This window comes from Rhipicephalus sanguineus, chromosome 11, assembly GCF_013339695.2.
Source record: "Rhipicephalus sanguineus isolate Rsan-2018 chromosome 11, BIME_Rsan_1.4, whole genome shotgun sequence".
Lineage (NCBI taxonomy): Eukaryota > Metazoa > Arthropoda > Arachnida > Ixodida > Ixodidae > Rhipicephalus > Rhipicephalus sanguineus.
The window spans coordinates 18361715-18373583 of NC_051186.1; positions in this window are offsets into that span (position 1 = coordinate 18361715).

The following is an 11869-nucleotide window of genomic DNA, read 5'->3' on the forward strand; positions in this document are numbered from 1 at the left end:
TATGAAGGCAAGCGCGCGCCTAGCGGAATACTTATCATAAATTCATAAGCGAAACCTGTTATCGCTGTTTAGTGTACATTCTCTAAAAAGTTCCACCTGAGGCAGCACAGACACTTTTAAAAGCGGAGCTCTTTAAGCTTTTCGTTAGTCTGCCTGGCGTGGAACTCGACCCAGCTTTAACAAGGTGTGGGTTCGAGCTAGTTGGTACTCCATGATCACTACTTCTTGCGCAAAATTTTCTAAGACGACGGACGAAACAGACACGGACGGGCGCAAACTTCCAACTGAATTTATTATTAACATGTGCCCTAAATATATACAAAAATGACTATGACAAAACAAAAACACCAATACCACAGGTGTGCAGTGTGTCAGCGCGCATCAGCTACTCACTCCCCCAAAATGTAGTGACCCTTCCAAGAAAGCCATTTCCTTCTGTGTCAATGACACTGACGTCATGCTCACGCAGTTGCTGCCCTCCCTTTGCATTTTGGCTGCCTCCACAATCTCTCGCGTGCGCTGATCCGCGTCATGAAAATGGACGGGGGCAGGGATGGAAATTTGGCCATTCATTGCCACGAGTGTGGATGCAAACCGTTGTATAAACAGTGTACTGCTGTTTTTCATGACGCGAATCAGCGCACGCGAGAGATTGTGGAGGCAGCCAAAATGCAAAGGGAGGGCAGCAACTGCGTGAGCATGACGTCAGTGTCATTGACACAGAAGGAAATGGCTTTCTTGGAAGGGTCACTACATTTTGGGGGAGTGAGTAGCTGATGCGCGCTGACACACTGCACACCTGTGGTATTGGTGTTTTTGTTTTGTCATAGTCATTTTTGTATATATTTAGGGCACATGTTAATAATAAATTCTGTTGGAAGTTTGCGCCCGTCCGTGTCTGTTTCGTCCGTCGTCTTAGAAAATTTTGCGCAAGAAGTAGCGACCCAGCTTGCCTTTGCCACGTTAATATCTGTGGCCCTGTTAGTGGTATAATCAGAGATTAACTAATTGTTATATTCTAATACCCATGCGACGGCCCTGTGCGGTGTTAATATGAACTACCACGTAATATCGTTCTCACTGAACCAACATTACAGGACAAACTGAGATCATGGGCATCGGCAGGGTGGTGTGCAGCAAGGCGGCTATTGCGCACTTGTTTGCAGGACGAGAGCTGCGACGGTGACGCGATCTCCGTTGACAGCCTCGACCATGCATTCAACAACGTGGCCGGCGTCGTACACCGCCTCGCCCTCGATGAGGCACCGCGACCTTTCACAAGCTTTATCTACATACTTGTAGATGCTGGATAACGGCACCCTTAATGAAATATCGAGCGATGATTACTGAAATAGCGAGCGATGATTTTCATGACGACGGCGTATTTTCCTATTACTAAATCCTATCGCAGGTAACGATCTATTGAACACAACAGTGTCGCTTGACTGAGGTGCGCGAGAACGCTATGCCCGCTGTCAGCGGACATTGACATCATACAGTCTAGTAGTGTCCTCGTTTCTAATACTGGCTAATAAATAACTTCAATAAACACGTAGAAAAGCTGACTATGTTGCCTACATGTACGCCCATCAGCGCAGGAAGGCTCACACCCGCGCAAGTCGTAGTTACTGCACGGACGCTTTCCTGCGAGGACAAAATGTGTACAAGGGCAGGCACAAGTGGGAGTCAAACTTCAAAAAATTTTTTCTTGCTTAAAACAAAAAGTAATTTGATAAAACTTTCTCATTTTGTGGGGAGTGCACGTTGCTGATAAATGCGCTATTTGGAGCATTTTTACTAGGACCACCTCAATGTTCAATTTACAACTGAACATTAGCCAAAACTAACTTTTTTGAAAGTTTGCCGCCAGCTGTACGCACTATTTCGCACTATATGCGGCTGAAACTATTTTTTGCGCATTGTACAACTTCATGACCATCGGCCAACGCAAAATTTATCTTTTCACTAAATGTAATCGTTCCAGAAAAAAAGTCCCAACATAGACCATATTTCTCATAATAAAGCTCATATAAAAAAGCGCGGTAGCGTCAGAATTGACGAAACATTTTTTAAGTGTAAAGTCTATCATCGTTCTGCAGCAAAAAATGTGTCTCGGCCTAATTCAGAAAGAACGAAATTTTTAAAAAATTATTTTCAGTGCCATAGTTTCGAGCTTCTCCAAAAACTTCACATGAGCATTACGATACAGAAAAATTTTTTTCGCTAAAAATAATATCTTGGTGGAGGACTTTCCTCTTTACATAGATAGTCCTCAATTTTTTTCAAGCAAATCGCAGGTGGTCGAGCGCCAAGGTTGGGACAGTTGGCGTGGAATGACCCTATTATTATTATTATTATTATTATTATTATTATTATTATTATTATTATTATTATTATTATTATTATTATTATTATTATTATTATATTACTCGTGTCTGAAGTTTGCGCTATAGTACCATGAATGGATTACAAACTAACCCAAACATGCACATTGCAAATGTAGTGTAGGTAGTGGACATGCGGCTTACGTATGCATACAACACGGCAACACAAAGCACCTCCGGATTCTCACCTTTCTTTCTTCTTTACGGACATGAACCTTCTTCCACAATGGATACAATTCTTCCGTACCGGCCTGACTCCTCCGAGTTCACAACCGTCTCAAGAGCAGCCGCATATGCCGAAGAATGTCGCCAGCTTGCTCGTTCATTCACATCGCACGACCAAAGTCGTCAGAAACATCGCCACGACGAACCGACTACTGCAACATACTTTGATCCCGGCACACTGGTATGGTTGTGGGTTCCATCCACTCCTGCGGGACTCTCCCACAAGCTATCGTCGAAGTACTGCGGCCCTTATCGCGTGCTGCAACAAACGTCTGCAGTCAATTACCTCGTGGAGCCGCTCGACGTGTCTTCAGACAGGCGTCGCCGCGGACAAGAAATTGTGCGCGTTTCCAGGCTCAAGAAGTACTACGATCCCCTTGTGTGCGCTAGCCCTTAGGTCGCCAGGATGGCTCCCTTATTGCCCGGGAGTGATTGTAGTGTAGGTAGTGGACATGCGGCTTAGGTAGTGGACATGCGGCTTGACCAAGGGAGAAGATAAAGACGAGGACGAGCGATCGCTACCCGCGCTGCTAGTTAGCCCTTGTCGTAGTAAAACCGGTGTCCAGTTGTCACGACGCCTGCCTTTAATACACCCTCGTTTGACAAAGAACACCAGACCGTCAAAATTTTTGGAACGCTCCACCACGGCGTCTCTCATAACCATATCATGGTCTTGGGACGTAAAACCCCAACAATTATTATTATTATTATACTATTAGGTCTTGAACCAAGCCAGTTCAAGGCATGGCGACGCGCTCCCATGCATCGACAAGGCGCCGTGAAACTACATCGGAAGAGCATTGGCGGCTGTGCTGCTTTTTGAAGTGGTGGAACAAACTAATGCATTCGAAAAAAAAAATGAAACCAGCTGCCCACTAGTGGTGCCAAGCCACAAGGATGTGTGGAGCGGGGCGATTTTCCGTTTCTATTAATTTTTCTCTTTCTTTCTTTTTCTTTTTCCTCTTTATTTTTTTCTGTCTTCTTTGTCTCCGTTTATTTGTATTTACTTCTCTGTCTCTCTCTTAATATATATATATATATATATATACATATATATATATAGTATATTAAGAGAGAGAGAGAAGTAAATACAAATAAACGGAGACAAAGAAGACAGAAAAAAATAAAGAGGAAAAAGAAAAAGAAAGAAAGAGAAAAATTAATAGAAACGGAAAATCGCCCCGCTCCACACATCCTTGAGGCTTGGCACCACTAGTGGGCAGCTGGTTTCATATATATATATATATATATATATATATATATATATATATATATATATATATATATATATATATATATATATATATATATATATATATAATATCGCTCCTTCTATCTATTTCTCTCTTGCTCTTTTTCATATGCTATGCTGTACTACCTCCCCTCCTTTTTTTCCTCCTCCTCACCCTCTCTTCACATCTGTCGTTATCACCCTCACTTCCATTTGCCACCCCTTGGTATACTACATTACACAAAGCTATGTTATGCTCTGAGGGCGTGACTGGATAGCCGAGTGCTTACGATGCTGGCATTCGGATCGTGGGTATACGCTTGCTGAGATGCTGCCTCGTTCAGAAATTTTTTCGCCTAGCATTTCTCTCTTTCTCTTGCTTTCTATCCATTTCTTTCTTTGTCTCTTTATTTATCTTTCTCTGCACTCGTTCTTTCACCCATCAAAGTTATTTCATCCCACCCCAGAGAAATCGGCGCACGTGTTCTGGGAGCCAACCAGAAGAATAAAAGGAAAAGCGTAGCGCGTGCCTGCACATGATCATAATTTTCTGTCGCCGGATTACAACCAAGAGCCGGCATAAACAGCTAGGCTGTTAAAAACGCCCGGAAAATCAAGAAACACAATGAAACAAAACACTATTTTTTGGCAAAGCCGGACTGAGGCCGGGCGCCGTGTTTGCGAGTGAGTGTCTTAACTACAGGGCTCATTTTGAAACAGCGTAAAAGAAGAAATACACAGAAGAAGACTTAACAACACGAGCGCTGACTGACAAGTGAGTGCTTTATTCAAAGAAAACAGAAAAAGAAAGAGAAGAAAGAGAACAGAACATGCGCCCGCAACCTATCCACATGACAAAAAGTCTACAGGTTTGCAAAATCATTAGGCATTGTCCAAGTTGGTCAACTCGCATTCCAGCAACGCAATGGATGCAAAATCTGCAAAAATGGCGGTACGTGTGTTAGCACACCGTCCATGGCGTTGCTCGGATGCGAGTTGATTTACTTAGATAATACCAAATGATGCTGAAAGCCTGTATTCATCTTCTCATGTGCATAGGTTGCGCGCGCATGTTCTGTTCTATTTCTTCTTTCTTTTTCTGTTTTGTTTGTATAAATCACTCAGTTGCGACAAACAAACTAACAGTTTTCAGTCATCGCTCATGCTGTTCAGTCTTCTGTGTCTTTCACCTTTCGCGATGTTTCAAAATGAACCCAAACCCACTGGCCCAACTTTCTCTTTAGCTGTATTTAACCACAGGGCTCGGAATGTAAACAAATTACAAACACGCGGTCATGAATCTCATGTCACGAATGTCATGACATGACATGCCATGGACGACACGAGGCGACACGCATGTCATGACATTGGTGACAAAGGACGGGATGTTACTGCAGGCGCTTCATTAGCTGAGGTATACCTTAATATGCATGACATAACAAGAATGACTCAGCATGACAAATATGCCATTGCATGCTTATACTTACTTGTACTAAGCCATAGCTCAATGGCTAACTTTCAGCTTGTTTTGTCTGGTGGGGCGTTGTGCTGGATAACTGTGAAGAAGCACTTACAAATGTTGCCTAAGTGCTGGCTAAGTGATGGCTGATGTTCGCTAGCACTTCCTGATGCTGTCTTGTAGTGGCTAATTGTTGCCTGATGTCGGCTGGTGCATAAAAGCTTTAGGTAGCAGTGCCTGATTTTGTGGTTGTTCGCTAGAACACCATTAGGTGTTAAGTGTAAGCAAATGGTTCCTTCTCTGAAAGAGCCATAGCTAAGGTTGGTTAATTGGGCGCTTGTGTTGTCCAATGCTGGCTAGAGCTTGCCGATGTTGGCTCAATGTATTCTAACGTTGGGCAGTGCTTGTTAGTGTAAGTAAATGGTTCCTTGTCTGAACGAGCCATAGCTAAGGTTGGTTAATTGGGCGCTTGTGTTGTCCAATGCTGGCTAGAGCTTGCCGATGTTCGCTCAATGTATTCTAGCGTTGGGCAGTGCTTGTTCGTGTAAGCAAATGGTTCCTTGTCTGAACGAGTCATAGCTAAGGTTGGCTAACTGGGCGCTTGTGTTGTCTAATGCTGGCTAGAGCTTGCCAATGTTGGCTCAATGTATTCTAGCGTTGGGCAGTGCTTGTTAGAGTAAGCAAATGGTTCCTTGTCTGAACGAGCCATAGCTAGTGTTGGTTAATTGGGCGCTTGTGTTGTCCAATGCTGGCTAGAGCTTGCCGATGTTGGCTCAATGTATTCTAGCGTTGGGCAGTGCTTGTTAGTGTTTCCTAGCACTGGAGAGTGTTATCTAGGGCTGACTAATGTTGGTTAGCTGTCGGCTAGTGTTGGGTAATGCAGGCTCGTACTTCCTAATGTTAGCTAGCTGCAGCTAACTGTTGGCTAATATCAGTGTTGAACTGAATTGAATTTAATTTACTTTTGCAAATGGGTTGCTGAAATGACCAGGCAATCAAAGCTGCAATTAGCAGCCTGAGGTACCACCTGGCCACATCAAACACAGGGCGGCTCCACAGCTGATGAATAAGACATTGTAGTGAATTTCGATATAGGAAACACAAGAAGTTATAGGCAAAAACAATAAGCAATAATACATTTGCAATATCTCTACAAGGGTAACAAAACGCTTCATGAAACGAGCATGAACATTACACTCGAGTATATACAATCATGCAAATACATGACGTAGATCATTCAAAAGCAGAACAGATATATTTAGGTTATATTCTTTTTGCATCTGATTTAAGAGTCTGGGCAAAGAAAACTGCATCATTTGGTAGCTAGTTCTACTACTGATAATGTTCCGTAGTTCTGGTTAGAGCAGGTTGTAAACGGAGATATGATGCTGTAAGGAAGCCAGATTGGTTAGCATGTGCTCATTCCTCTTTTTTTTAGAATTCCGTAGAAGCGACAAAGCCTATATCGGTAGAAAGAATTCGATTTTTTTTAATTTTGAGGTTTGAAAACCAAGGAACCGGTGTGACAGAGATTTGGTGCCTTGGATAGAAGCCGTATTGCCCTTTCTTGCCGTACTGTGAGATACCCAGACAACTATTACCGTTACCCAGACAACTATTCCGTACTGATCCAAGGAAAACAGCCTTTAATTATGTAAAAGCATATTAACTGATGAATGAAGATAACTAGAATGAGGACCCATAGTGCCTTTTAGTTTGATAGTTTCCTAATTTAGTGTTATGTCTGGCAATGTGATGCAGTTTCGGAGAAATACACGCCAAGTTATTTGTAAGGTATCACTACTTCTACTGACATAATTATTTAAACATATGAGAAATAACTCAAAATGTTAGGTACGCGTGTGAAATCCCAAAGCCTCAGTTTTTTCCACGCAGTTCTTCATTCTTCAAACTTACATAGTTCTTCATTCCCCAAGTATGTATGCTTCCAACTGTTTTATTGGCTCGACTCGACATTTCTGTACCATAATCTCCATTAAAAAATAGGCTGGTGTCATCGAAAAAAGTTACATACTTTGTGCATGCATCAACACTATTTGTTGACGTATATTGGTGACGTCCGGATTGCTCCGCCATGACGCCTGCCTCCGCCGCGAAAGCCTTTTTGTAGACGCTCGGTGACGTCAACGCTGACTAGAGCGCCGACGCAGTTTGCAGCTTGATCACTAATTTATGACTTGCACTCGGCCAGGTACTGCGCTGCGCGGCCGGCTGGCTTCACAGCGAGCGTTGGCAAGTGATGACCCCGTTAATGCTGGAGATCTGCATAGAACAAGCAAGCGGTTACTTGCTGCTCGACTTCGTGGCTGCCTGGATTGCTCCGCAGGCAGCCACAAAGTCGAGCAACAAGTAACCGCTTGCTTGTTCTACGCAGGTACGTCAGTAGCTGCCTACTTCGTAGTAGCATACTATACCGTACTTAGGCTGCTGAATTGCTCCGTTTATTGTCATTACAATGTCTTCACAGCCGCTTTCAACGGTGAAGGAGGTAGCCTGTGCACTTGCAGAATTGTCAGATAGGCTCGACAAGCAACACGATGAATTAAAGAAGGACATAACTGAGGTCATAGAAAAAGAGATTGCCTACGTCCGGAAGGGCATGGAATTCATTAACGAACAATTTGAGATGTTCAAGACAGAAATCGCAGAAGTAAGGAAAGAGCTTGTTGAAAGCAAGACTAAGAACAAAGAAATTGAGAAAGAGAACGCTCGCCTTTTCAGTGACATGAAGGAAATGAAAAAAGAATTAGTTCACTTGCAGCAGCACAGTCGCAAGAACAATCTTGAAGTTAAAGGCATCCCAGTCGCGCCAAGTGAAAACTTCGTCTTAACCATGAAGAAAATTGCAGTCTGCGTAGAATCCGAAATTCAGGTTTCAGACATAGAAGTAATTCATTGTGTTCCTACAAAGGATAAGGCCAAACAAAACATTGTGGTTAGGTTTGCATCTCGCAAAGTGAGAGACAGGGTCCTGAAAGCAGCTAAAAAACACATACTAAACACGTCGTCCTTGGGTTTGAAAGACAACCTTCCCATTTTCATTATTGAGCATCTGTGTTCTGCAAACAAAGTACTTCTGAGCAAAAGCGCTAAATGTAAAGCGGACACATAAATGGAAGCTCACTTGGGTATCTGATGGGAAGATACTCATGCGCAAAACAGAAAACTCGCGTGTAGTTCATGTGACATGTGCTGAGGACCTTGCTCGGGTGCAGTAAGGTTGAGGAAAAAAATAAAAAAACGGACCGATGGATTTCCCTCATTTTGAAGCAACGCGCCAGGGGCGTGATTTCTTATCACTGATTCACTGAAACCTGCGCAGTAATACTAAAAACCTAGACTTGCTCTCAAGCTACACATCTCAACATACCTTTTCCTACGACATCATCGCGATATCGGAAACATGGCTTAGAAAGGGTGAAAAGATAAAAATACCTGGTTATACTACGCTATCGCAACCAAGAGAAAGCATAGCACGTGGCGGTGGTGTCGCGCTTTTTATAAGGTACAAGATAAGTTTCCAATGTCTACCTGACTGTTCCTACAGCTGTCAAAGCGCTGAAACCCTCTTTGTGAAGCTTGAAAATGGCGCTCTTATGGGTGTGATTTACCGTCCCCCAAACTCATGTGTTAACGACCTCTCTGATGGAAAGCGTTATTGACCCTATTGTATCCGTCCACATTCCGATTATTATTTGTGGTGACATGAACATCGACCTGTCTAGAGATGCTTGCTACGACTATGTATTTTTTCTGCAATCTTTCAATCTTAAGAACGTGATTTCATGATCTACTCGAGTATGTGACAGGTCTTCGACGCCCATTGATCATATCTTATGCAATGTTGATCTTGATGTGCGGGCAGGTGTTTATGACACTGCAATAGCTGACCATTGGCCAACATATTTCTTTTTACCTCCGGATTGCATGACTCCTCTTGTCCAAACAAATTCTAAATGCTAAATACTGCACAAGGGTAAACTATTCACGCGTGCGTGAAATCCTGAACACTACGTGCTCTGGTAACCTATACAGTGAAAACGTTCACACGCAATGACAAAACATTATAGATGGCATTACTCAAGCTATAGAAAAATCTCGGTACGATTCTAAGCACAACTATGACTACGCCATATGCCGCTGGATGAATGATAGCATACTGCTTTTAATAAAAAAGAAAGATTACTTTTACAATAAACTAAAGCACAACAAAGCCAACAAGTATTATAGAGGCCCGTTTAAGGTTTTCTGAAACAAATCAGTTATGTTAATTCGGAAAGCAAAGAAGAATTACTACACCAACCTAATTAGGCTACAATATAGTGATGGAAGGCAAATATGGAGAATTGTTAAAGATGTAGTAGGATTAGAAGATAAACGATATGTTACCCCAGAACATGTACCTGTTCAGACTGCTAATGACTTTAATGATCATTTCTCAACAATCGGTGTGAACATATACAAATAGCCTGGCCTAAGAGTTTCCACAACCAGGCTTGAAAGATTCATTGAATATGACTTTCATTTTCGTGAAATAACACTTGAAGTAAAATCAGTCGTAGGAAAGTTATCTGCAAATAAGGCATCTGGACCCGGCGGTATTCAGGTTAGGATCCTGAAAAACAACGTCGATATCTTGTGCAGGCCCCTTTGCCACATGTTCAACCACGCAGTAAGCATGAACTGTTACCCAGACGTATTGAAAGTTGGTAAAGTCATTTCAGTGTACAAATCTGGTGACCCGAACCACCCGGGTAGTTATAGACCAATAGCTATTCTCAGTACAGTGGACACCCTATTCGAAAAACTCATTGCGTTACAACTAAATGCATTCTTTGAAAACAATATCATTATCTGCCCGCAGCAGCATGGTTTCATTGCAGGTAGATCTATTGCAACCGGCGTTTCAACACTTTCACAATTCATTAAGACCGCTCTTAACAAGCAGGACGTTGCAGTGTCAATATTTCTCGATGTAAGAAAGGCGTTCGACACAATCTGTCATGCTAGACTATTTGAAAAGTTAGAATCTATTGGATTCGTTGTAAACGCGCTTCAATTCATCCGGAGCTATTTCCACGCACGTAGACAGCAAGTAGTAATTAACAAACATTGCTCTACTTCTGCTGATGTCACATGCGGAGTACCACAGGGATCGGTTTTGGGTCCCATTCTCTTCTCTTTATAGGTCAATTATCTACCGCTAGCTCTGAAGTTCACAAACGTCTTAATGTATGCTGATGACACAGCGTTACTTTACTCGCGTAACTCACTTCCTTCACTGCAAGACGTTATATCGAAAGAAATGGCAATAATAAATAAGTGGTTTACAGAAAACAGGCTAGGCACAAATACTGAGAAAACTCAATACGTCGTATTTTACTCAAGCAGGAAAATAGTGAACTACAGCAGCCTTAATATTTCTCTGGCCAACCAAACTCTGAATAGGGTCGACTCATTCAAATACTTGGGAATTCTTTTTGACCATTGGCACTGGAGAGACCAGATCAATGCTGTGTGTAGAAAACTAGCTTTTAGCTGTTATGCACTGGTCCGTTCCCGCCAATATTTTCCTCATTCTCTACTTCGTTGCATATACTTTTCTCTGTTTCATTCACACCTCGGCTACTGTTGTGAGGCCTGGTGCCTAATGTACAAAACTTATTTAAGACCTATACTCCTGTTACAAAAACGTGCTTTAAGAATAATATTTTCCCCCGTTCATTACCCCAGTGGCATCTTAGTGAATGATCTTCATATTCTCTCATTTACGGCACTAAGAAATTATAAGGTAACTTGCCTAGTTCACAAAATACTGTATACAAACTTTCCACTACCCAACACCATATTCAACTTCCCGCGTGCAAACGCCAGACAAAGAAGTCAGTTAAATTTAAATCTTCCTCCTTGTAACAATGTCTACGGCGAACGATTGTTAGAATTCTTCGGAGCTGTAACCTGGAACACTGTGCATCTAGAAATAAAAACTACGCGTAACTTCAACCTTTCTTGTAAACGCTTTTTCTTGTCTAATGAATTGTAATCACCTTTCCATACGTAGATTGTACATCAGTGAAACTTCCATGTTATAAAACCAATCATTTTCATGACCAATCATGTGCGTTGCTAACTTTTATGTATTTTCTCTATTGGACCAGCTACTAGCCACGTAGGCTATTGGTCCAAATATTATGTACGCAATTTTTGTATACGCGTCTTAATAAACTCATTTTGATTTGATTTGATTTGATATAAAAAAAATATGGGCCTAATATACTGTCTGCGCTACGCCATTTTTTACGGGTCTCAAGTCCGAATGGTCGTCGCCTATATTTATTTATTTATTTATTTATTTATTCATTTATTTATTTATTTATTCATTTATTTATTTATTTATTTATAGGATACTGCAGGCCCGTTGAGCGGCCCAAGCAGGAGTGGTTACAATATTACATTCAACTGAACATTATACATTGCACACAGTTAGATGTGTGCAACAACAACAAAAAGGCAAAACAAATCGCCATGCATTGCAATACACACAACAAA